At 49.6% G+C, this 25,537-nt stretch overlaps 1 protein-coding gene across 1 annotated transcript in view; it reads right to left on the bottom strand.

Annotated features, from left to right (window-relative positions):
* Positions 1–23,951, bottom strand: part of CORO2A (coronin 2A) — a 59,473-nt gene extending 35,522 nt beyond the window's left edge. Inside the window, exon 1 of the mRNA XM_040580521.1 lies at positions 23,860–23,951. The gene's annotated coding sequence lies outside the window, so the exon portion shown is untranslated. The remainder of the gene's footprint in view (positions 1–23,859) is intronic.
* Between the last annotated feature and the right edge of the window lie 1,586 nt (positions 23,952–25,537).

A 25,537-nucleotide genomic window follows, 5' to 3' on the forward strand; every position in this document is an offset into this window, starting at 1 on the left:
GAAAACAGAAAGGGAATTACTGCCCTGTCAGACTGTTGTGTAAGAGCAGGTGGAGGCTTTGCCAAGACGCCCCTTTACTCCACCCCTTTGGGACCATCCTCACTGCATCCTGTTAGCAGCTCTTGCTAGGAAGGGCCAAGGATGATCATCATCTTTTATTGGATGTGGTGGGGAACATTGCCACAAAGGATAAGGAAAAGGCTGAGGTACTTGATGCTTTCTCTGCCTCAGGCCTTAAGAGCAAGACCAGTTACCCTCAGGGTACTCAGCCCCCTGAGCTGGAAGACAGGGATGAGGAGAAGCTGCATGAAGTCCCCACAGCCTAGGAAGAAAGGATTAGTGACCTGCTGCTCCACTTAGATGTGCAAGTCTATGGGTACACGAGGGCACTGAGGGAGCTGGCAGAGGAGCTCACCAAGCCACTCTCCATCATTTATCAGCAGCCCTGGCTAACTGGGGAGGTCCCAGCAGGCTGGAGGTTAGCCAGTGTGACACCCATCTACAAGAAGGGCAGGAAGGAGGATCTGGGTAACTACAGGCCTGTCAGCCTGACCTCGGTGCTGGGGAAGGTTATGGAGCAGATCATCCTGAGTGCCATCATGCAGCATGTGCAGGACAACCAGGGGATCAGGCCCAGCCAGCATGGGGTTATGGAAGGCAGGTCCTGCTTGACAAACCTGATCTCCTTCTATGACAATATGACCCACCTAGTGAATGACAGAAAGGCTGTGGGTGTTGTCTACCTGGACCTTAGTAAAGCCTTTGACACCACCTCCCACAGCATTCTCCTGCAGAGACTGGCTGCTCAGGGCTTGTATGTGTGGGTAATGGCTCTATGCTGGGTAAAAAAATGGCTGGGTGGCCAAGCCCAAAGAGTGGCAGTTAATGGGCTTATATCCACTTGGCGGCCGGTCACAAGTGGTGTTCCCCTGGGCTCAGCATCCGGGCCAGCCCTGTTTAATATCTTTATCAATGATCTGGACAAGGGGATCGAGTGCACCCTCAGTCAGTTTGCAGATGACACCAAGTTGGACGGGGGTGTTGACCTACCTGAGGGCAGGAGGCCCTGCAGAGGGACCTGGGCAGGCTGGAGCGATGGGCCCAGGCCAGTGGTGTGAGGTTCAGCAGGGCTCAGTGCCGGGTCCTGCCCGTGGGTCACACCAGCCCCACGCAGCGCTACAGGCTGGGGCAGAGCGGCTGGAAAGGGCCTGGTGGGAAAGGGCCTGGGGGTGCTGGGTGACGGCCGGCTGGGCAGGAGCCAGCAGTGTGCCCAGGGGGCCCAGGCGGCCAGCAGCACCCTGGCCTGTGTCCCCAGCAGTGTGGCCAGCAGGACCAGGGCAGTGACTGTCCCCCTGCACTGGGCACTGCTGAGGCCGCCCCTCGAACCCTGTGTTCAGGTCTGGGCCCCTCTCTGCAAGAGGGACGTAGAGGGGCTGCAGCGTGTCCAGAGACGGGCAGCGGGGCTGGGGAAGGGGCTGGGGCACAGGTCTTGTGGGGAGCCGCTGAGGGGGCTGGGGGTGTTCAGTCTGGAGGCTCAGGGGGGACCTTGCTGCTCTCTACAGCTGCCTGACAGGAGCCTGTGGGCGGATGGGGGTTGGTCTCTTCTCCCAGGTAACTAGCAACAGGACAAGAAGAAACAGTCTCAAGTTGTGTCAGGGGAGAACTAGATTGGACAATAGGGAAAAAAATTCACTGAAAGTGTGGTGAAGCACTGGAACAGGCTGCCCAGGGAGGTGGTGAAATCACCATCCCTGGGGGTGTTTTAAAAACATATAGATGCGGTGCTTAGGGGTGTGGTTTAGTGATGGACTTGGCTGTGCTGGGTTAACAGCTGGACTTGATGGTCTCAATGGTCTTTTCTAACCTAAATGATTCTATGACTGCCTATGATTAAGGTCTCACAAGGTGTCCTGGTTTCAGCTGGGATAATTTTCTTCCTAGTAGCTGGTGAAGTGCTGTGGTTTGGATTTGGTGTGAGAACAATGCTGACAGCACACTGATGGTTTGAGTTGTTGCTGGGTGATGTTTATACTAAATCAAGGACTTTTCAGTTCCTTGGGCCCTGCCAGCGAGAGGGCTGGGGGGGGCACAGGAAACTGGGAGGGGACACAGCCAGGGCAGGTGACCCAAACTAGCCAAAGGGATATTCCATACCATATGACGCCATGCTCAGTATATAAACTGGGGAAAGAAGAAGGAAGGGGGGGACATCTGGCATTATGGCGTTTGGCTTCCCGAGTAACCGTTACACGTGACGGAGCCCGGCTTCCCTGGGGATGGCCGAACACCTGCCTGCCCGTGGGGAGTGGTGAATGGATTCCTTGCTCTGCTTTGCTTGGGTGCCTGGCTTTTGCTTTACCTATTAAATTGTTCTTATCTCAACCCTTGAGTTTTACATTCCTTTCCGACTCTCCTCCTGCATGGTGCTGAGTTGCCAGCTGGGGTTAAACCATGACACAAGGCAACTGTTCCTCTCTCCTGTCCTCTCCTGCTCAGTGGCACCTCATTTACAAGATCTTCCCAAGAGAATGTACATCAATAAATCAAAGCCAAACCTTTACATAGCCATTCAAACCTTGAGTTAAAAGCATCATGCTTCCTTCCTCATTTTAAGCATTCCTTGTCTTGGGGCACAAAATGTTTTGGGTAAGGCTGTGTGAAATACACTGCTGTCTCTATGGAGGAAATATTGCTAAGAACTATCCATGGAGATGAACACCTAACAGGTTATCTTGTCCCCACCAACCACCAACACCAGGCAGCGGTACTGCACGGGCCATCTTTCAGTCCTCTGGAACCTAGAAGGCTGCTTGCTGGCGTACCAAGAAGATGCAGGTATCATAACAGATCTCCAGCATTTCAGCACCTTTCTTAATGTAAACCTTTTCATTTTGCCCAGAGAAGGCAGAAAGCCCAAACATTAACCGCAACTCTGTTTTGGCTCAGGAAGCAGTTCCAAACCCAAGTGAGGAAGCTTGCTGCAAAGGAGCAATAGAAGAAGCAGCTATAGAAGAAGCAGCTAAAATAGTTCTGTCTTTGCAAGTGGCACAGAAATAGTCATGAGCACTATAAGGAGCAAGAGAGGTTAAAGTTGAAGCCAAATGAAGAAAATAGAAAGTGGCTTATACATTTAGGCAGATTTAATACAGAAAAGCACAACTAATCAGAAAAGTTACTAAACTCTTTCTCAAGCACAACCACAGCAAGATTTTCAAGATTCACCTCCTGCAAGTTCGAAATGGTCCATCCCAAAATGCAAAAAACAAGCAAAGGCAGCATGAGACCTGCATGGATGAACCAGGACATGCTCATACAACTCAACCATAAAAAGGATGCACACGGGAAGCAGAAGCAGGGACAAATGTCCTGGGAGGAATATAGAGAGACTGTCCAAAGATGCAGGGCTGGGCTTGGGAAAGCCAAAGCCCACCCACAGTTGAATCTGATGAGGGATGTGAGGGGTAACAAGGTTTCTTTCAATACATCATCAGCAAAAGGACAACTAGGGAAAACATGAGCCTGATGAGGAATGGGGACTTGAGAAAGGACACTGGAAAGGCTGAGGCATTGAATGCCTTCTTCACCTTGGTCTTTACTCCTAAGACCAGCCCTTAGGTATCCTGGGCTCCTAAGAGCTGTGGACAGTCCAAGTCAAGGAAGACTCATCCTTGGTGGAGGAGGATCAGGTCAAGAAACAATAAAACAGATGGGAGGTGTTTCAAAAACGCATAGGTGCAGTGGACATAGGGACACGCACAAGGGCCTGATGGGATGCACCCACAGGCCCATGCTGTCGCAAGGTTTTCTCTGAAGGACGATGGCAATTGGGGGATCTCCCTGAGGACTGGAAGAAAGCAGATGTCACCTTAAAAAGGGCAAGACACATGATATGGGGAACCACAGGCCCTTCAGCCTGAGCTTGATCAGGCAGTTAAACATAAGAAGAAACTTTTTTATTGTGAGCATAGTTAAACACTGGCACAGGTTGCTGACAGAGGCTGTGAAGTTTCAATCCTTGAGATACTCAAAACCCAACCAGAAAGTGCCCTGAGCCACCTGCTGTAGGTGAACCTGCTCTGAGCTGGCAGTTGGACTAGAAGATCTCCAGAAGTGCCTCTACCCTATGCCATGCTATGACCCTGTAAAATCTGCACAGCGGTCTCTAGGGAGAGCATCCCAAGTAGATGCAGATAAAAGCAGCCCATAACTTTCTGTGCACATTTGGCACAAAGGAGGTGGGAGAAGTTCCTGTTACATAGCACTGCCTGCCAGGGATTCATCAGACAGGCCATGGCCAGGGGAAGAAAAACAAGCACCTTGCTTGTGAGCAAGACTTGCCTTTGCATAGCCTCCTCCCTGTGGCATTTATATTTCCAGAATTTTCTTGTTCCCAGATCCTCAGGAGCATACTTGCTCGTTGTTAGGAACATCTGGTTGCCCTCCTTGAAATGAAATGCTCCAAGCAGTGGCAACCAGCTGATCTAAAGCAACAAAAATAGCTGGACTACACTGTCCACTCTGTCATTTAAATCCAAACACGCGGGGAAAGCAAAAAAGCAATGTCAGAAAGTTTTCAGGGGAGGCTGGGGAAAGGAAAATGGCATCAAAGAAGTGAAAACCAGAACAAAGCAGATACACAGATAAATGAGATAGATGGAGAGTCAACACAGCTTACGTAAACCCTTGCCAGGCCTCACCTAACAAAAGCCAGAACCTCTGTGACACAGCGTACCCAGTTTCCAATACTAGCATGGCTCCTCACCGCAGAGATAATGCAGCATGAGGTTAGCAAGAATGTCCTCAAATGGGTAAGTGGGTTTTGAAAAATGGGAAATGCCTACTTTTTTAGTGCTTCAGGCTTAAGCTCAAAACAGACTCTCAGCACCCTCTTTATATGCCTATATGTCTCCCAGGAAGGATACACTCATAGAACAAAGGTAGATCATTACAGGTCTTGGGAGTCCATCTTTTCTCCTACTCTTCTCATTTGTTTCTCTACATTCTTCCCTAAGGATCCTTTTGTAAAATTCTCCAGTAACGAACAGACCACCATCTTCCTGTGAAATGTATCCCAGCACTCTGTATCCCAGCACTCAGCTGCCTTTATGAGTACAAAGCTCTTCCCTGCTTTGAAAATTAAATCTCCCTTTGTGCAATCAGTATCTCTTGCTTCTTATTTAGTCAGATCACAGGAAAAAGACTATTACCTTCCTCCTGCAGCAAGCTTTCCTCTGCAGTTAGCACACAGCTTTCCAGTCTTCTCCAGCTTTTACCTCATTCTCCTTCTGTCAGCCACATTTTCTCAACAGCTGATGAATTTGTCCTCCTTACTTCCACTCTCTTTGGCTGATCTGTATTTTTTCAGAGCTGTGCACCTAAAACTGGCATACATCTACTTTACTAACATGGATGAACAAACATTTCCTTTATAATTTACCAGACACTCTCTTTGTTCATGTTTATTATTTTCCTGCTCCAGCATGTCACTGGGTCGTGCTCAGACTGGAACTAACTGCAGACCCTGGACACTTTTCTGCAGAACTGCACCAGGTCCAACGGTACTGCGTCATCTGAAGACCTGAACCTGAAGACTGAACTGCATCCTCATTTTCCCATGTCATTTCTTCAGCTCTTCAAGGCAATTTCAAACCAGAGCCCTGTCCTTCTGCAGGCTTCCTGCTCCTCCTGGTTTCCTGTTTATTATTTATTCCTTTGTCCCAATTACTAACAAAAATACCAAACAACATCAGATGGCAGGAAGAGCACTGCAAAACTCTTCTCAATAAATCCTCACATTTTGATAATTAACTGTCAGATGAGCTCTCCAGTGCAGTTCCCTCACTAGATTTACATGTACCTTACCATAGCCAGGTGTATCTAGTGCACATTCCCTTAGCTTAATTGTGTGGGACAGCACTGAACATTTTCCTAAACTTAAGGTAAAGGACATCTGCTTCTCAACATCCATCGCTCTCACCACTCTTTGCAAGAGGAAATCACAGTGTGTTGGCATGATTGGTTTTGCCATGCTTACTCTGCCTCCTTCATCTTATTTCTCCCTTGTGTTCTGCTTTTTCTTGTTGTTCTAATATTCTCCTTATAGAAGGGTTCAACTTTCCCTCTGTCTAGAGCTCAGGAATCTCCTCCACCTGCTGCAGCATCCTCAATGGCAATCTTCTAATTGCTCTGAGTTAATTTCAGTCAGTTCTTCATGTGTGCCTGCAGCCCACACTGACTGGGGTCCCCATACATCTGCCATGAACACTGCCTAACCTCACTGCCCCACTGTAGCCTAAACTACCACTCATCCTCTCTTGCTGTTGCAGAGGAATTTAGCCAGGTTTGGGAAGGGCTTTGCATTTTTCACTTCAAGAAGCCAATATAGTTGGAAACCGTGAGCCCTGCCAGCCAGGACTGTGCTGCTGAGGTCATCACAGGGCATGCCAAGCCTGCTAGGTGGCAACGCACTGGCTAAGCAACCAGAACCCCTGTAGCCACTGGGGTCCAGGGACTGGACTGCATGCAGGACAGAAAACTGTTTATTGTTCATAACAGCCTACCATGGGCGCAAGTTCTTTGGGATCTCCAAGCTTTTGTTTTCAGGAGGCTTTGGAAATAGGTTCTTCCAATACATGAGACTGAGCTCCAGGTCCAGCACACTAAACACCTCTATCATCAGCAAGTCACTCATGGAAAGTCTTATCTGCAGAGGAGGAGAGCTCCTCTCTCACCTGTGACTGGAGCTCTGAAGCAACACCTAGAACTCCAAATTCAAAATCAGTGGTCCAGGACACCTCTTTTTCACAGCACACTTTCTCAGGCTGCTCTTACTATGGGAAGTCAGGCCCACAGTGCTGTGTATCCTGGCAGCTCTCTGCAGAACAGGCTGTCTCACACCCCTGCCTGCACTGCGTTTTGCTCAGCACACCAACAAATGCCCCTCTGCAGACATGCTTATTTGCAGGCAAGATGGGGATGAAGAGCATCTTCACCCTCTCCCTTTTGAAAAGTACCCCATTTGTATTTATTTCTGTATGCCAAGCTGGACCAGTAATACTGGTGTGGTTTTATTAATATAATTACAGGATTTAGCTTCCACTGAAAAAGTATTCCCACATAAACAGGCTTGGAAAGCCCAGTGCTAGTAACAGGATAAGTAAAGATGTCTCTGCTTTACAGTACACAGAAAGCAACAGCTCTAGAAATCTAGAGAGCAATCACAGCTTACACTTTGCAGTTCAGCAGATTAACACTATCAATTCCTTTTTTTTATCTCCTTCCTTTTATTCCAGCCATACTTCTTTAATTTCAAAAATAAATTGTCTATTCCTGCACAGAAAAGCAGTGGAGGATAGCATCCAGAGAACACTTTCTTCAGAAAATGCATGCATTCCTGCTAATTTGATTGCTTTTCCAAATAATCTACCATCCACCTCTTGGTGCAGCATCTCTGACTACTGCCCTTTGCCAGTCGTTTCCCTGCACCCAGCAGCGCAGTCAGTGCACAGGCATATGCACACAGCAGCTATGTCATATAGCCCTGCTCAGCTACACTAGGCATTTCACTTGCCCCAGCACACGGACCTGTGCAGTCATGTTACAGGCTGGCATGCTGACTCCAACACTTATCCAGGCAACATTTTTCACTGATTCAAGGCTCTCAGGTTTACATTTTTGAGTTTGCATTTTTTTTTTTAAATCTACCTACAGACTTATATCCTCAAAGTTTCAAAATGTAATACAAGTATGTCCTCAAAAAGGCAACCCTGAAGGCAAACAGAAGAATGTCAGTGTTACCTACAATTTGTAAGACACACACATACGAAACAGTCTCCTGTCCTTTACAGGTGTTATATCACAGTTTGTGTTGAGCTATTGCTTCAAGACAAAATCAGAGCTCTCAGAACTTTGTCAGCAGCCATCAGCCTCCTCCTGAGTTGGGTGCCAAATAAGCACAGACCATTTTGTTTCTGGTCCAGCTTCTCTCAAACTTGCCACACCAAACAGTTCGTAAGCCTGAGAGCTTAAGCTAGGCTTGAGCTGTAGACACTCTTCTAGGCATACCTGCAAGACAGCAGGTCACATACACCCATATGCACTCACTGTCCAAAATCCACTTCTGCTGTGTAATAACACTTATCAAGGAGAAATTACCAGTAATAAATTCCTTTTGATCCAAGGTCAACCAAACAACATGACTATGCAGCAACCCAGAGCTTTAAATACCATCTGTATGTGTCATCTCAAACAATGCTACAAGCACAGAAGCTACAGATTTATTGTTACAAGAGTAATAAATGGTACTGATACGGTGGTTTTCACCTCTCGGTTCACAGCTTGGTTCTACCTAATGCCCGGCAAATAGACGCAGCTGTCTCCACCACAACCGTAGACTGAGAAACAAATCCTGCATACAAGGATGTTGCCTTGGAGGTGAGGTTTGTCGGTTTGGAGTCCTCAGATGGACAACCTGACCACTGAACCATGGCCTTGACCATGTCCCTTGACAGCCAGGTGGTAAAAGACAGCAAAGGGAGTTACATTAAAAGACGAGTTCCCGGACTGCTTTTGTATGCATCCAGCCCACATAGTGCAACTACAGCGAGTGGCCACAAGTGGGAAACAGAGTCTGCCTTGATGAGTTCTGCAAGGTCCTGTCCCCACAAATGCGGTGCAAGCAGGAAAAGCATTTCCCATCTCCGACTCCTGTGTTTGCAATATAATTTAAACCCGTCTCTGCAAGAAGAGCACACTGCCGGCGGCCAGCAGCTCAGAAGAGGACCTGTGGGGGCTCAGGAAGTCCAGGCACAAGCATGCATGCTGCAGTTGTGCCTCTTCCCACAAAAAGAGGGCTCATATCTCAGAGCGTGGCACCCTGTGAGAGGTTCTCCCACTGTGGCCAGCACGCAGAAAATGCAGGCGCTGCCACCCGCAGCCCTGCTGGTGGTGGTGGGTGCCCCAGCACCTATGTTCAACAGCAGTAATCTTCATGGGTAAATCTACTGAATATGCATTAATGGAGAATCCAACACGGGGCACTGTTACTGCAAACGGTCGGTTTTCAAACCGAATGTTGGTATGCATATTGCACCTCAGACATTTGAGCCCTACCAGAGAAGCAGTTTAAGTTGGTGCCGCAAGAAAACTGACTTACCGGTGAAGTACTACAAACAGGACCAGTCTAGCAAGCAGTTTTGTACGAACAATTCATTTAAAAAAAAATAAATAAAAAAGCTGGGAATAGTTTGTAAACAAGAAAACACGAAAGGAGGTGGAGAGCCATTAGCTAAGTGATCTCGCATTCCCCGATCTGCTTTATCAATCACAATATTCAGAAAAAAAGCTTGAGAGTAGCCCAGGCTCTCCAGTGAATCAACAAAAAACCCGCATAAAGAGCTGTACCACTGCTCACAGCCTTCAGGCTGTGCATTAGCTTTTAGCAAAGGTATCTGCCACATGAATAATGCAGCACGTCTTCCAGAGCATCTGTACTCCAATCAATCCACAGTAGCAAATAAAACCCTTTCAGCACGCCTTTCTATCAGGCAGCAGGACCTTTTTACAGCAGCTCAGAGGCATATCCTTGGAAAAACAACCCTATCTGCTACCAGAGCTGGAAGCCTTTTAAAGCAGCCAGCTGGGAACCAACCTTTTAAATCAACCATCCTGCAATGGGCCTTGATTTTATCAATTGCCTTTCTTTGTCTTTTGTCCCTAAAGAATCCACGCTTGCCATTACAGGGCTCAGATTAAGGGAGCTCAGACTAAGGTTTCAATCCACTTTCAGAAACAGACATGTGCCACCCCACAAAAGCAGCAGTTTACAGCCTGCAGCCTGTGAGAGAGACAAAGTAGCCCTGCCACACAGCACACATGCCACATCTCTCTCCTGCACTGTAAAGCAGCCTCGTAATCAAAGTACCCTTCCTCAGTGTGGGGCAATGGGCAAAGAGCCTTCACCAAATCAAACCTCAGCCATAGACTCAAACCTCTGTATTTTCAGAAGCAAAGCAGGTGATGGGAAGTGGTGTTTTGAAGATGTCCACCACTTGCACCAGTTTGAACATTAATCCTTTGCAGAAGCACGAAAGCCACTTCTCCTTGGCAATCCACTGGGAGCTGTGGGAACTGCTTCTGTCACCTCATTTCAGCAGCACAACCTGCAGGCCACTGGCTGCCTGAGGGAGGATGTGCTACTGGATCTGCAGAGGTGATGTGGGACAAAATATCAATAGTGGGCAAGATCTCAAAAGACACCATATTCTAGAGGTGTGTTATCTTTCATCAGAAAATTCAGCTCTAAATAACACTCTGAAATATTTGCAGTTCTCCAGCATGGCAAAGACACTTAAATATAGTGCCCTGGAAAGCAGGTTGTGAAAAAAACACTTCTACCTGTAGTATAAACATTGCATAAATACAAAGGACATGAAGCAGGGGGTGAAGGAGACACTCAAGATGGAAATGTGTTAATTTCCTCACCCACAAAACAGCGGAGCCCAAACCTTTCTCTGAGTGGGCACAGCAGACGCTCTTGCCCCTTCTTTTCAGTACAGTAATCCAAAGCTTATGCAGTGAGTAACAGGTGGACACAACCCCAGGAGAGGCAAGACAGTGGCTCCTCCACTGACAGGCATAATGTGCTTGGACCATAAGCAGGAAGGCGTTCCAGTACTTTTGCTTCCCCCAAATATCCACTTCAGCCAGGAAAGGCAAACATTGCATAGACACTTGGCTTGATGCCAGCAGCCCACTGCATCCCTGCATCCCACAAACTTTGTCACCAGATGGTACCACATTGTCTCAGAGCATCTTTCTAGTGAGGGATCCCAAAGCAGCCCACTAATGCCAAGAACATACCAAAGCCCAAAACTTGGTAAAACGCATGATGTGCAAATTTTGTTCATGTTAGAAGATACACCAAGTATTGTGAACCTCAAAATAATTTTAAGTGCATATGTCCAGGGGCAGCCTGGGGCTGCCAGGATTGAAACAAGAGCACTCTCCACAAGGCAAGGTTGAGACGGCAAAAATCCAATGGCCATCCTGTATGAGCTTTCCAACTGTATTTGTGTTCAATCAAAGCTGAAACTGCAATGCAGTCCCCAGGGCAGGCAGCAATGCCAAGCGTGGTCCAGCATAAAAACTCCTTGATGGTGACACCGCTCATGGTATTGTTGCAGCCCCACCACCTAGTATTACTCCATGGCTGTGCTCTTCTGTCACACTGGCACAGAAGGGAGATGGACAAGGGAGCGTACATGCCTCACAAAAATAGCTGAGCCAGGTTATTTTTAAGTGGGTCATCCCAGTACACCCAGCAGCAACAGCCAGGAGCAGGGAAGAAAGCAAAGAAAAAAAACTGGCAGAGACTACAGCCTCAGGCAGCTCCCAAGAGGCTCAGACTGTCCTGCCACCTGACCTGACAAGGAGCCCAAGACAGTATTTTGGATAAAATACCCCAGAATATTGTCAAGTGAAGCCATGTCATGTAGTACCAGCTGAATTGTCACCCGTTCTTCATTTTATTGCTGGGGTCACTTCCAAACCTGGCACTGAATGTGTACTTGAGCCTCCCCTAAGACAAGTGGGAGAAGCAAAAATAAATTACAACAACAAAGCACACAGAATGACAGGAAAAAATTAGGCCAGAAGGCACTTCTGAAAGTCCTGAGTCCTATCCTCAGCCCCCAGCAAAGCTCACTACAATGGCAGGTCATCTTGCTTGGACTGTCCAGCTGAGTTTGGAAGACCAACAAGGATGAAGATCCCACAGCCCCCTTGGGAAACATGTCTGCCTACCATCTTGCGGAGAAGTCCAGGCTGCAGCTGGCCTGCAGGGCTTGCAAAGTTACCCAGATAACTCTGGTCAAACTTGCTGCCTCATGGCCTTCACTGAAGAGTTGCTTTCTTGCCAGTCAGACCTAGCCTGCACCAATGCAGGGGACTGCTGCAAATCAGACAAGAAGTTGACATTTATCTTTATTGAAGTTCATGAGGGGCTGTTTTTCCCCTCATGAGAGGCATCAAGCAGACTGGGAGCCTCCAGGTTGCTTAAGAATTCCAGGGGCTGGGAAGTACCCATGGAAGCTCTGTTGCCAGACCTCGGACTTCCCTGCAGTGGCCAGACAAGCATCTTATGATTGCATTCCCATGAGCAACCGAAGTGATTCACCCTGGAGCGAGGGAGCCTGAGGCACCTGTGGCACCACCACTGCCATTCTGCTGTCAATGGCGCCTGGAGCTCCACTTCCTGAAGGTTCACACCTCTCACTCAGGCACAGGCACTGAAACACCACTTCACTGCACATGAATTCCTCAGGCCACAGAAGAAGTAGCCTCCTGAATACTTTTAAGCCAGTATCAGATAGAAATTAAGCTGAAGAGCACAGCCCACCCTCCAGTGAATGTGAAGAAACTTATGCTCGGTCAATGCAAAGTCAGTTCGTAAGTCCTAAGAAGAACAGGAGGATCCTCCAAGGACGATCCCACACTCCATGACAACACTGTTTCCTTATAGTTCAATCTCTCCCTTCACCATGTGTCCTGTGTCTGCTTCATTTGGTGCCCCAACTCCGCAAGCTCTGGCAGAAAGAAAGGTGATGTGTTGAGGACACAAATGGCTTCAGTCAACATGGCCTTTAAGAAGTACAGTAGTGGGCTGGGGGAGTGCGAAAGGCTGGAAAAACTCAAAAAACCTCAAAACCCCTGAAACTCAGCACTGTTTCATTAGGCTTATCAGAGCTCCCAGGAAGGGCAGAAGGCAGTATGACTGAAGCAGAGGATGGGGCCACCCTAGCCTCTTTAGAGAGCATGCCCCTCCTTCTCCTGGTTCACTTCCAGCTTTCCAAGATAGCCTGTGTACTCCGGCAGAAAGATAAAGCCAGCTTGCCTGCATTCTCCAGAGACAATACCCTCTTTTACTCTGCTGGTTACCTGGGCAGCAAACAAAATATTATTGCTTATCAACTTCCTTGTGAGTACTAATGTGCTTCTCAATTCAATGAGAGGGCAAATTCCACCTTACAGGGCTTTTCTACTCTGGCAAGATACTATGCTCTGTTACGAAAGAAAAGCAAATACCACAACCCCAGTTCAATAAACAATAAAAACTAGAAGCCTCCTCTACCCCCCACCCTGCAAAAACTCATTATAAAAAGGAAGTGGTGAAATGCACAAACTTTAAGAGATGTTGCCACATTTCTTGACAGAAAGGCAGCCTTGAAAAAATCATCTGACCCTCTGCAAGATCAGCAGTTTCTCCTGAAACCAGGACACCATGCTTTCCTCTCCTATTTCACAGGAAGAAGCTTCCTGCTGTTCAAGATCAAGCTGGTTTCTGAGTTTCAGGAACCAAAGTTCAGCTCCCCATCAAAAATTTCAGCAAGGTCTTTGTTTGGGAAGACAGGGACGCTTAGTCCCACTGCTCTTTATCATGAGGTCTAAGCATGCCTGAAGACATCTGGCAGATGGTGTATCTCTGCTACAGGCTACCGTACCGAAGTCTTGCCTTGCAGCAAAGCTGAGCATCACTGGTTTAGGGGGTTTGGCCACCTTGCCTCTGGTGGTCTCCTGTCCAGCCTCACAGTTGAGCCTGCCCATAGCTCTAAATCAGGGCAGATGTGGAACCCTCAAAACCTGCAAGGATGAAGGCCTCCACCTGCCTGGTCCCAGGGCCGTACCACCCTGCTGGGCATGCAGCTTTCTCTAACATCTGACCTACTTCCCTCCAGCTGCAGCTTGTGTCCTTTTCTCCTTGTTACACTATCCGTCACTGCCAAGAAGAGTCTGGCTCTGTAACTGCTCTTCCAGGAGTTGTATCCTGCTATTAATAAATCTGTATGGCAGCAAAAGACACAGGTACCTACTACAAGGGACTAGAGAAGAATCAGATGAGGATGTCCCAGTCATCAGCCTGGAGCAAAGGGAAATGGTCCCTGTCCTGCTGGAAGCAATGCCAGCAGTACCTTGTTCTTTGAAAGGTGGTGGGCAGCATCAGAGGTCTTCTCTGAAGCTCATAGCTGCAGAGTTCTTCCACCTCCCTTGCAGCATGCAAAACCATTTAGGGGCCCACAGAAAACAGAAATGTGGGGAGCTCTCTCACACGCATGCTGTGCCTGTGGAATTGCCTTATGATGTCCGTTGAGGCTTTTCTCTTTGACTGCCTGATTAAATCAAAATTGACATCTCTGTGTTCTCCAGAAAACTTCTAACATGCTTTTGAGCTCTCTAACAGCAGGCCCCATTTATCTGATGCATGACAAGCAGTGAATGTGTGTGGCAAAGGCAGGTTTTACAGACAACACTTTCTTCTGCCACATCACAAGTTTTAAAATCGATTCACCATTTAGAGCAGAGGTTCAGTTTTTCTCTTTTTGGTTCTTAGTCTGGCTTTCACTAATGTTGGAGGACTATCTGTACTTTATCTGCCAGGGAAACAAGATTCTGTGTCCATTAATTCACCTGCTGGGCTTGGCAAGAGCAAATGCACAGTCTCTGAGAAACCAATGGCATCACTCTGAACCAGATCCATTGGTCCACGTGCAGAAGCAGTGCTTGGTTCAGACTGGAAGGACACTTCCAAAGCAAATATCCTTATTGCTGACATTTACTGCACTCCAGTTTGCATTGCAAAGCCATCTTGGAGCATGCGGACAGGATTCCCTCCAGGTGAAACTAAGAACATTCCAGGATCAGAACTGAGTACACTCCATCCGCTAATGGAACCAACTGGGTCAAATTAAAACATCCAAAATGCCTGCGGCTATGAAGTCCCGGTACTACCTCTTTCACTCCACAGGTCTACTCCTCTTGCACTGTAGATGTGGCTATAGCTATCAGAGAGTTGATGCAGTCACTGCACAGACACTTTTCCATAGACCTCCTTCTCTGTTTGATCTTCAGCCTCGCTTGTCTTCAGATAGACTATTTTCTTTACTTCCTCTCCTCCAAGTGTTCTCTTATACTAGTTTTAGGTGTTCCTCCATCTCTGATCATTTTGTTCAACAACACTGCTCTCCCCTGTGACCAGTCTCCCTCTTCCCACCTCCACCTCCCATTTATCAGCCATGAAGATCAGTCTTTCCTCCCATATAGTAGTTTATTTCCTACATACGTCATTCCTGCCAGCCTCTTTGCATATCTCCTCCAGTATGAGTTTTGATCGTTTTCCAGCTCTGTCCCTCTGCACCATCCCTCTCTCCAACCCTTCCAGCTGGGGAGCACCCTAGCAGAACCTCCATGTCCCAGCTAAGCTCCCTGCCACAGAGTTGCTGCCTCTACCACTGCTACTTTCCATGCCAGCCTACTCCTCCAGCATAGCTGATATCCACAACGACAAACTGATTTTTTCTCTGCCTTTGAGTCAGGTCTGGGCATCTGTGCTTCATGGACTTTTTGAGCCGAAGGCTTATCTGTCTGTTTAGCCAGCCCTAATTGGTTTTCCGCCTGCAGATCCATCTAATGGCTTTTCTTGAACCACATCCCCAACATCCTGTGTCAATGCGTTCCACTGTTTATCTGTATCCTGTGGTTCCTGGGCAGTAATAAACAGAGGAACAATCACACCCCATCTGAACTCTCCATCCCATCATCCTACCGCATGTCAAAGGCCATATGTCATATCCCTTTTCAGGCATACCTTTTCCAAGCTAAACAGTTGTCCCTCTCTGCCTTCTCTTCTGCATTACCAGGTCCTCAATGAGTTGCACAAAGCTAGCATTGCATGAGGCAATGTAGATGTATCCAGAAAGTATTTGATCTTTTTTACAGTGCCACTGGAAAGGATAAAAAGGAAAAGGAAGGGAAAAAAAATAAAAGGAAAGGTAGCACAGCCCTTGAAGTCTGGCTGTGAACTAAAGCAGCATTTGCACTCCTGACATAATGCAGGCCAGGCAGCTTGGGGCGTGATTTCCATGCCTTAGGCAGCAAAAACAAAGACTGTCTGTGTGAAGAGTGAGAATAAAAGCACTGTGTAGGACACACTAAGCCACACTGCACCTGACTGAATATGCAGTTTTCTCTGGGTATCTTACACATGTTCATGAAATTACACCTGCATCTAGGGCTTTTCAGTACCAGAGAAAGTCTTCAGGCTCCAGGAAGCTTCTGCAGTTTGTTCAAAGCCAGGGGAGAGTCATGCACCATGCTCCTAGCTCTTGCTCAGCCAAAGATGACAGCAACTGGGAGCAGTTGCACAGGGGGCTCTCCAAGCCTACTTGAGGGCTTGAGGGCTGTGGGTGAGTGCTGGTGCTGCTCTGAGTGATGCCCTGGGTGCCCCATGATGCCAGAGAACTCCAGGCACAGGAAGGACAGCAGACAATGACACAGGCAGATATGGAAGTAAAGAAAGGGAAAGGTTTTCAGAAAGAGCTTGCCATAAAGGTCTGAATTTCCTGGGGAAGACTTGCCTTTCTGCAGGAGTTCAAGAGACGGATTTCCAGACTTACAGACTAGCACACCATGCAATCATCTGCCTGTACTGCCAGTGGCTAGTAGCACCAGTGGCAGCAGAACCCCGCAACAGTGAAAGGTGTGTGAAACCCTTCTAGTGCCACATATGGTGTCTGTGCCATTAGCCTTCCAAACACCTGCAACTGAGCCTGACTGCAAGACAGGCAGAAACAAGAGTATAAACACTGCTATATTGTTTTTATACATAAGATACAAGCTGTCATGAAATCACAGAAAAGTTCATGTTGCAAGTCATGCTGTCAGGAAAGCAAGAATAGGTAAGACTCTAGAAAACTCTTCTGAAATACACAAAACCATATGAAAGATAATGACTGGTTTCTAAAAATTGAAAGAAAGAGAAGGTAGAGAAATTGTCACTTCAGTTCCCTCTTTACACATCAAACAGATCTACTTTCAATTAAGCTTAAGATGCACACAGAGGGCTGGGCACCAAAACCAAGGTCTCAACAGCAAGAGATTCCCCAAGCTAACAGCAAGATGAGCTTTACTGAAATATCTTTTGAAACTTCAAGGATGACCACAATATATTCAAGGACATCCTTTGATATTTTGTCTGGACCAATAAAGCAGGTATGTGTGCTGCAGCAGAAGCATATTCTCAGTGCTCATCCAAGTTCAACACTTGGCATCAGTGTTGGGAAAGTAGTATGGGAGGTAGGGACCAAGGTAGACCTTCCAGGTGGACTTTAGCTATGGGTTTCCTTGGCTTAATTCCTTGGAAATTTGGTTCCTAATATCATTAACAGAGTTTCACTTCTACTATCATCACAGAAGCCACAGGCAAATTTAGTCTGGAAGGGGCCTCTGGGGGTCTGCAGCTCAAACTCCTGGTTAGAGCAGGGTCAGCCTCTAAGTCAGGCCAGGTTTCTCAGAGCTTTGCCTTTGTGAATTATGAAAATCACCATAGGTGGAGGTACTACAGGCAAGCAAACCATCCTGCTGAGCCCCTGTCTGGCTAATAACTGTGACCCCGGTCAGTCAATACACACCAGCAGCAAAGGCAGGTACTGGTCCTACACATCCATGAGGATAAGGAACTTACTCCTGCCTCTCCAGATCTCTAGCCAATGGTCACTGAAGTCCATCTCCACTTACAGTCATGTCAATGTCCAAAGTGGCTGAGAGGACTCCTGCCTTCAAATTGTCATCCTTCCAGTGATGATAAAACAAAACTCAAGAGTGAAAGTTAGCTGTCATGTTGGGGAACAAGAATGGGGCCCTAAAGGCAAAGCCCAGCAGAACATGCTGAAAGGTTGGAAAGAGGAGTGTATGCTCTCCATCATGGTGAGACAGGATGCTTTGGGAGAAAGAAATCTCTGCAGGATGCCAAATAGCTGCTGTTTGGCTAATGACAGGCCAAGAGATGTCACCTGCTCCCAAAGAACACTGCTGCCTGCACTGAATGACATTATTTAGAAGATCATCCTGTTCAAGTTTCTAGAAATGCTTCATCCCAGGAAGCTCTTCCCACGATTACTCCTCTTTGCTGCTAAAAACACAACTGCCTTATTATTTTGACAAATAATAACTTCTACTTCCAGCTACTGGCTCTTGTCAGCTAGACTGAAAAATCCATTATCTGTAAAGATACAAGAGGCTTCTGATCTTTTAAACTCCACAGGAACAAAGAGTTCACCAAAACCACAACCTGGATGCCAAGAAAGATGAAAGAGTCAACTTTCCACTTGAGTTTTTACTTATAAAATCAGAGTGAGGTGGATTTTCTGCTCCAAGACTTGGTTTGCCTGGCAGGGTCCATCACACCCATAGCTATTGTACAGGGCTTAATGCATGGCAGAGGCATGAGCCTCAAACAGATGCAAGGAGCTGTAATATCCAGCCCTTCAATCCCTATTAAGCCTTCAAATGAGTGCCATGATTTTTAAAACTCCTATTGGTTTCTATGAATGTCAGGCTATCATCAGCAAATTCAATCTTTTCAATTAGGACTTCAGGCATAAGTTACTGACATCATATCTTTGCAAATTCAAAGAGAAACATGAGCCACAGCCATGACCGCAGGCAGGAGGGGTCAGAAGAGACCCTGATACTTGTCACCGTAAGGAAAAGAGCCTCTATACGCAGGAGGATCTGAATATTATGAGAGCAGGAACTTGCAACCATGCTATTCTGATTTTGTTTTTGTTCCCCTGTGTGTGTATTTTAGTATTTAAATTAGAGAAAATGGCAGAGAAAAATAATATGAGCTAATTACATGTAAGTAGATGTTAGCAAGATAATATTTGACTTCTTCTATTTGTCTATTGCAGTTACAGAGCTGTCTGGGTTCCCTGCACTTATAACCCTGCGATCCTGTTGCCAACACAGGCAGGTTCCTTTTAGGAGCCAGATGGCATGGAAGAAACCAGGGAACGGCAAGGAAGATTGGTCCTTCCTGGCACTGTTCGCGTTACCAGACAGTGTTCCCAATAGCATCAGTGTGAGGTTCCTTAGAAAGGAGCACTGCAGCTGTGCCAGAAGTTCAAGCAAAATAGTATCTACACTTTTCTAAGGCAGTATGGTTTATATTTTTCAAGTTTTGTGTATTCTTCCTCAAGACAAACACTGTGAAACACTGGTTTACATAACCTCACATGTAACTATGTGGAAGGTGGCCAAAAGCTGAATGGCACTGGCAGACCCGAACCCTTCACAGCCTGGAAAGCAAAACTCCACAGACACCTGATGGGAGAAGAGCTACTGTGCTACAGAGGGTGGTGAAAAGCCTGTGACTGGATTCAGTGCTGACTGCCCCTGTGAGAATGGCACTGGGTGGCATTCAGGGGCAGCACCACTTCAAGGGTCCTTTTGGCAGGCAGGCAAATGTGCTCCCTGGCTAAATGAGACCCAGGTGAGGCTGGAATAAGACAGGCAGTTTTGGGAGAATTCCACTGATCTCAGTCCTGTGCTTGCACGTGCTGTCATTTACCTGCTGCTTCAGTCCATACCCCAGACCAGGGAGAGGGCAATGTCTGAGAAAAAGGCACTTCTCTACCAAGCACCATCCATGCACCTCACCAGTGGTTTCCAGAAAACCTGGGATGAGATGGGATCTAGAGCTTTCTGACTCTTCCAAGGAGCATTTCAGCCCTCTGCACAGGCACCCTGCAAGAGGAGTTTAAATCATGGTATCTGTAGAGCAAGGACTCTTAATTTCCACTCTCAAGAGTGGGCCAAGTATTGACCTTGTTTCCTGCTGGACCTTTTCTCTGACTGCCCCTGCTCTACTTTATGTACAAGCTCATACTCAGCAAGGCTCATACTAACTTTACTAGTGTAACCCTGACCTGGAGAGCCTTGCCCAGCAACCTTCTCCTGGGAGTTCTCCCTCAGTGTTGTCTCCTCTCCTGTTTAAGCACACCTCCCAGAGCGGTAGGAGGAAGAACAAGATGGAGTTTGGCCTCTCCTGCTTTCCTGGAGGCTATCTAATCGGTTCCATGGACTTTGTCTCCATCTCTGAGATAAAAATGGGAGTTTCTGCTGATTTATCTTCCTTATCACTTTTCTCAGTGGCTTTGTCCCACAAAGGGAGTGAGGCAATGCAGTCATCGGTGCAGAAGACCTCTCCTCAGGTAGGAATGCACGTTTCCTTGCACAGAGATAAAGAGCACAGCAGCTCACCAGACTGGAAATAAACCTTTGCACAAACCAGAGCCTAGAAGGATGCTTGGAAAAGAGAGGGAGAGAGAGGCCAAACTTTGGGCACTGCTATGGAAAATGTGAAACTGTGGAATAGAGCAGGGAGCAGATCAACAGGAGAAGAGAAAACAGGACTTGGAGCTGCACACTGTCATTGGGCAGCAGCATGTCTCCAAGCTTAGAAAAGGCTTTGTCTGGCTGAGGGTCAGAAAAGTCCTGTCTGTGAGTTTCAAAGTGCTTTGGAAATAATAAGCATCAGCATTACCCTAACAGAGCCCTGCAGGTGTATTTTCAAAATGGAGAGTTGCTGCCAAGCCTGTAATACCACAGAGGGGAAATCCCTGGAAATACTAGGCCAGACTGGCTCCTACTTGCAGGCCAGTATAACCCTGCAAGTGTCAAACCCCCTCAGCCCACACAGCCTCCTGGATGATGTAAAGGTCTTTCCTGTTTCTCCTGCAGAGAGGCAAAAGGCGCGTCAGCATAATTGCTGTGTGCTGCGGGCTGCTTGCCTCAATCAGCCCTCTGCAGCCAGAGCAGCTTAACATGCACTTAAGGGAAGCCAGGTGATGACTACATGCGAAACCTTACCACATCATCACTCCACTGGTGTCTTCTTGACAAGGCAGCAAGAGACCAGACCCTCTGTGGCCCCGTTGTGCATCAAGGTGGCCAGCCCTAGCCACTGTCCAGCCTCACCAGCGATGGATGAGTCCCCAGTCCCCCTTGGGTCCGAGCAGGAGGTATAGTAGCAAGTTCCTCAGCAGCCACCCAGACGTCAGCCCACTGGCAAACTGTAATACTGACTACCAGTTTATTGCCAAAAAAGACTGCTGCTGTTTCTAACTGGCAGATGGGAATACTCAAATAAGGTGGCGAGTTTGTTGATTGGTTTTGTTTTTTTTTTTTCATTGAAGCAAACTTTCTTGGAGAAGGTTTATTTATGTGAGTGGAGGACAGGGTCTGGCCATTAAGGATCAGGACTCTGCTGAAGTCCCCTTGGACCAACAAAGAGCAGATGGTGGGGAACTGATCTGGGACAGTGTCCCTCCACCCTATTTCTTCACTGAAGGTCTCTGTCATACCCTGTCATAACCCACCCTCCAATAGTTTCCCCATCGAAATCCCTGCTGTGGAAATCAAGGCCCACCAGTGTGGAATTAAGGTTTCATGCTGTGCAGACACTGTGAGCCAAGGAATACACAAACATCAGAGGCAGCAAACTGACCACAGTATACAAGAAGGTCGCGTGCAGAATCTACCTTAGCCTGCCCTGAGGCAGCTGTCTCTCTCTCCAGAACATCATCTTCGCATCTGGGGATTTGCCAAAGCCTTCACTTCTCTCCCCAAGTCTCTGTAACACTGAAGCATACATGTGGCCAAGCACCTGCAGCTCACAGCTCAGGGACCTGCTCCATACTGGAGCATAAACCCACAAAACACCATCCGCACAGCACTCGGGCATCTGGCAGCCAGACAGCCCACAGGCAACAGCGAACTGCCCTTGCACAGGCACAACAAAACTGGTTCCAGAGACCAACAGCCTGCCCAGTGCCAATCCACCTAGAAAGAGGCTCCCAGAATCCTGCTGCAAAGTCAGACAACCCAAAATCCACCCATCACCCATTAGTAACAAATGTAGCAGACATAGAAACATTCAAAATATTATCCATTACTGGCATTGCCTGAGTAAAAAATCTGCTCAAATGGGACAAGCCAACATGCTCGACACAGGCAGAAATTAGCCAGCAGGGGAAAAGAGACTGAGAAATCCACCACATCTGGAGATACCCTGACCTGCTACCAGGAAACCCACCTGCTGCACGGACACAGCCAGCAAGCAGACTGATCAATGGGATGGAGGTGAGCAACGCTGCTGGGCAAGCTGACGCAGCTGGTGCACAGAGGGCAGCAGTCTCCCTCTCCCAAGGGGCCTTGCAAAAATGACACATTCACGCAGAGCTGCTTTGCCTCCGAGGAAGAAAGGTCAGGCACAGCTCGGGGCAGAGCTGGGTACAGGCAGCAGAATTGTCTGGCTCTTTGTCCAAACGTCTCCAGTGCCTGGGCCTCGTGTTTCTCAGGTCTATGGCAGCTCTAAAGAGATGACGAGTTTTGATTTGTTGCTATGGGCTAATGGATTGAATGAATTTGAAATGCTTCTCATTCACGAAGCTAAGGCTTCTCTGCAATAATGCTAATTTACCAAACAACAATCAGCATAGTTGAAAACACCTCCTTTTTCCCTTGTCTCTAAGAAGCAACCAGCTCTCCCCTATCCTGCCTCCTGAAGTTTTGCTCCAGAGTTTCCTGTAACGTTCACACCAAAACATGACGTCCCTGCACGCCTCCATCAGTTGCTCCCTATCTGTGATCAAACCAGGAGAGATCAGAGCCCTCCAAAGAGGGCACAGCCAGTGGGAGAACAAAGGGAACAGCAGGGCTACACAGGCTGCTCCTTTGTTAACCCACCAGGGAGCTGTGTTGGGAGGCTTTAGGCAACCAACACCCAACTTCCCCCCAAAGAGTTCCTCAAATCCTCTGCAGAAATCACTTCCCTTGAGCACCCAAGAGTCGAGAGGAGGTTATGCCTCTCCAGGCAATTCCCTTTAAGGGACTGCAGCAAACAAAGTGGCTGCTTAGGAGGTGTAAGTGAACGGGGCAGGGGGAGAGGGATCACGAATAGCCAGGATGCTGCAGGGCTGTTTTTCCACGCTCCAGAGCAAGACAAGGAGGGCACCACTCCCTGCAGGGTGAACAATGGATGTTCAGCAAGACACTGCACATAGCTGGCCTCTCCAGGCCACCAGGGACTTGTTTGCAATGTGCTGTCATCATTACATATCCCTTTGCAACAGCCTGTCTCGGACCCTGACAGAGCTGCAGCATCAAACCCAGACCCATGCGAGGGAAGCAGTCCTCCAAAGCTGCGCTGCCTGAGAGCGAGACCCCTTCACGGGCTCACCCTGAAGGAGGAACTGGTACCAGGAGACCCCGCTGCCAGAGAGTACGGCCTCTATGCCGTTTGTGTGACTGTCACCATGCTCTGTGCAAGCTGTGACCTGCCCTGACACCAAGCACCCAAAACCCCACGACTCCAGCACAAGGGGGCCAAATCCTGCCACTGGCGTGCACACACAGAGCCATAGGAGAGGCTTCTCTCTCCACCACGAAGGAAGCTGTGCAGATGCCAAGCCGTGCCCACCCGTTGCACCGGCAAGCAGGGCGGCGGGAGGCGGCGCAGCCTCCCAGGCAGGCGGCACCACGCCGGCTCCCACCTGCCTCAGGCCGCCGAGGAGCTCCGCTGCTCCGTGCACCGGCCCCCTGCAGACCCCCGTCCCCGAGGCGGAACCCTCCGCTGCAGTCACCCGCGGGAGCAGCCCAAGGGCACGACGCTGCCGGGCAGCGAGGGTCCTGCCCGGGGAGGGCGCGACCAGCCCCGGCGGGGAAGCCCCGCTCCCGCACCCGCTCCCGCGGCACACGCCGGGGGATGCCCGAGGCCCGCAGCACCGGGCGGCCGCCGCATCCCCCGCCCGTCCGCGCCCCGGCGGCGGCGGCTCCGGCTCCGCACAAAGCGGGGTGGGGCCGGCGGGGGCTGCGGCAGCCCCGGCGCACGGGAGGGGCAGGCGCCCCTGCTCCGCCCGCCCGCACCGCCGGGCTCCGCAGGCCCCGCGCCGTGGCAGGTGCCGCGGCCGCCCAGCCCACGCGTGCCCCGGCCCCGCGCCCCCCGCTCCCCCCGCGGTCCCGTACCTTGCCGCTGGCGGCGGGGCTCCGGCAGCGCGCAGCGCGTACGCATGGGAGCCGCGCCGCGCCGTGCCGTTTCGTGCCGCGCCGTGCCAGCCCAGCCCAGCCCGGCCCGGCCCGCCCCGCCCGCGGTCCCCGCCCCGGCCCGCCCCCCGCGCCGCGCCCGCCGCCGGGAGATGCTGGCAGGCCTCGGGGGGTGCCCGCCGTCCCCCGTGCGGCAGCCCGAGCCCGCGGCGCTCGGGGCGCCTCGGCGGGGCGGCCTGGCCCGGTCCGGTCCGGCGGAGCGGCTGAGCCCAGCCCCGGGCGCCAGCCGCCGCGGGGAGAGTGTGGGGGGTCTGCGGTGCTCGCTTGCCCTGGGGAGAGCCCCAGCAGAGTTCAAGCACCTCTCCAGTCCCTGGGCACGGGGAGCCGGCCCGCCTGAGCCGGTGTGCGCGGCTCCCCATCACCACCACCCGCACATCTGCACCTGGAGGTACACTGTGAAGGCTGGGTATGTTTTCCTAGGAGATCATCGTGACAGCATCAGGACTTTGCCATCGTCCGTGCAGAGGGTACCTGCAGGCCTCACCTCAGCTCGCAGAGCTGCTGAAGAGACAGCAGCACATTCCCGCATCCTCAGAGTGACCACCAAGCAGTGGGCACTGCACCCTGAACATTGCACACACCCCTGCAACACATACTAGTGTGCCAGCCTTAGCTGGAAGCCTCGGGCTGGCTCAGCGATCCCTGGTAGATGGGGAGACACTGTCCCATGTGGGCCCAAAGCTGCAGAGCCTCCACTGCTGGCCAATGGCTCTAGAAAGCTTCTCATGCCTGCAGAGCACACACTCAGGCTTTGGGGCTAGTTGGTACCTCGGCAGCACTACAAGCCCACCAGGTACCCTGGTTGAGGCACTTGGCAAGTAGATAGCAATGCCCAAGATCAAAGGGCAGAGGATGTTTCCTTGGCCAGGTCACCAGCTCAGTTAATACCACTCTGGTCCTGTGTGAGCAGAGCCTGAGACACCTGGCTCATCTCCACGCTTTGGTCCCACGAGTCTCCAGGCAGCAGCAGCAGCTCAGGGCTGAGCCAGTGGGTTTGACAAGACTGTGAAACTGGGTGTCCTCCACAAGTGGGATGCTGCAGTTCAGGTGTTTCTGCTTTGATTCTGTGATGGTGAGACAGGAGTCAGCCGGTCCCTCAGGGCAGCTGAAGACATTTGGGGGAAGGAAAAGCAGGCCCTTCACAAAGGCACTCCCACCAAATCCTTTGAGGAAGCTGAGCAGAATTTCAGAAACAACCAGAAGGCCCCAGGAGTGACCTCCATGCCTGGCTGCCAGGTGCCAGGCTTGGACAACTCAAGAGCATGAGACATAGCTGTTGAGAAGCACTGTCCATGGATGGAGTGCAGGAAGCAATCCAGCTGTGGACATGAATTGTGGCTGCTTGTGCAGCAGCTGTCCTGGACCCACCCTGCCTACAGGAACCAAAATGACTTCTGGAATCCCTCAGGACCCTTGCAGCACATGCTTACATCTTCACCGTGGAGAGGTACAAGACAGGCTGGGTACCAATGCGCAGATGATCTCCAGTGCTTTCTTTCACACACACTGTGCTCCAGCCCTGATTGAGCTGTAGAAGGTTGTGTGCAGGACTGACAAGGGGGACAAAGATGTCTTTGTCTGAGGTTATTGGTGGGAAACA

This window comes from Falco naumanni, chromosome Z, assembly GCF_017639655.2.
Source record: "Falco naumanni isolate bFalNau1 chromosome Z, bFalNau1.pat, whole genome shotgun sequence".
NCBI lineage: Eukaryota > Metazoa > Chordata > Aves > Falconiformes > Falconidae > Falco > Falco naumanni.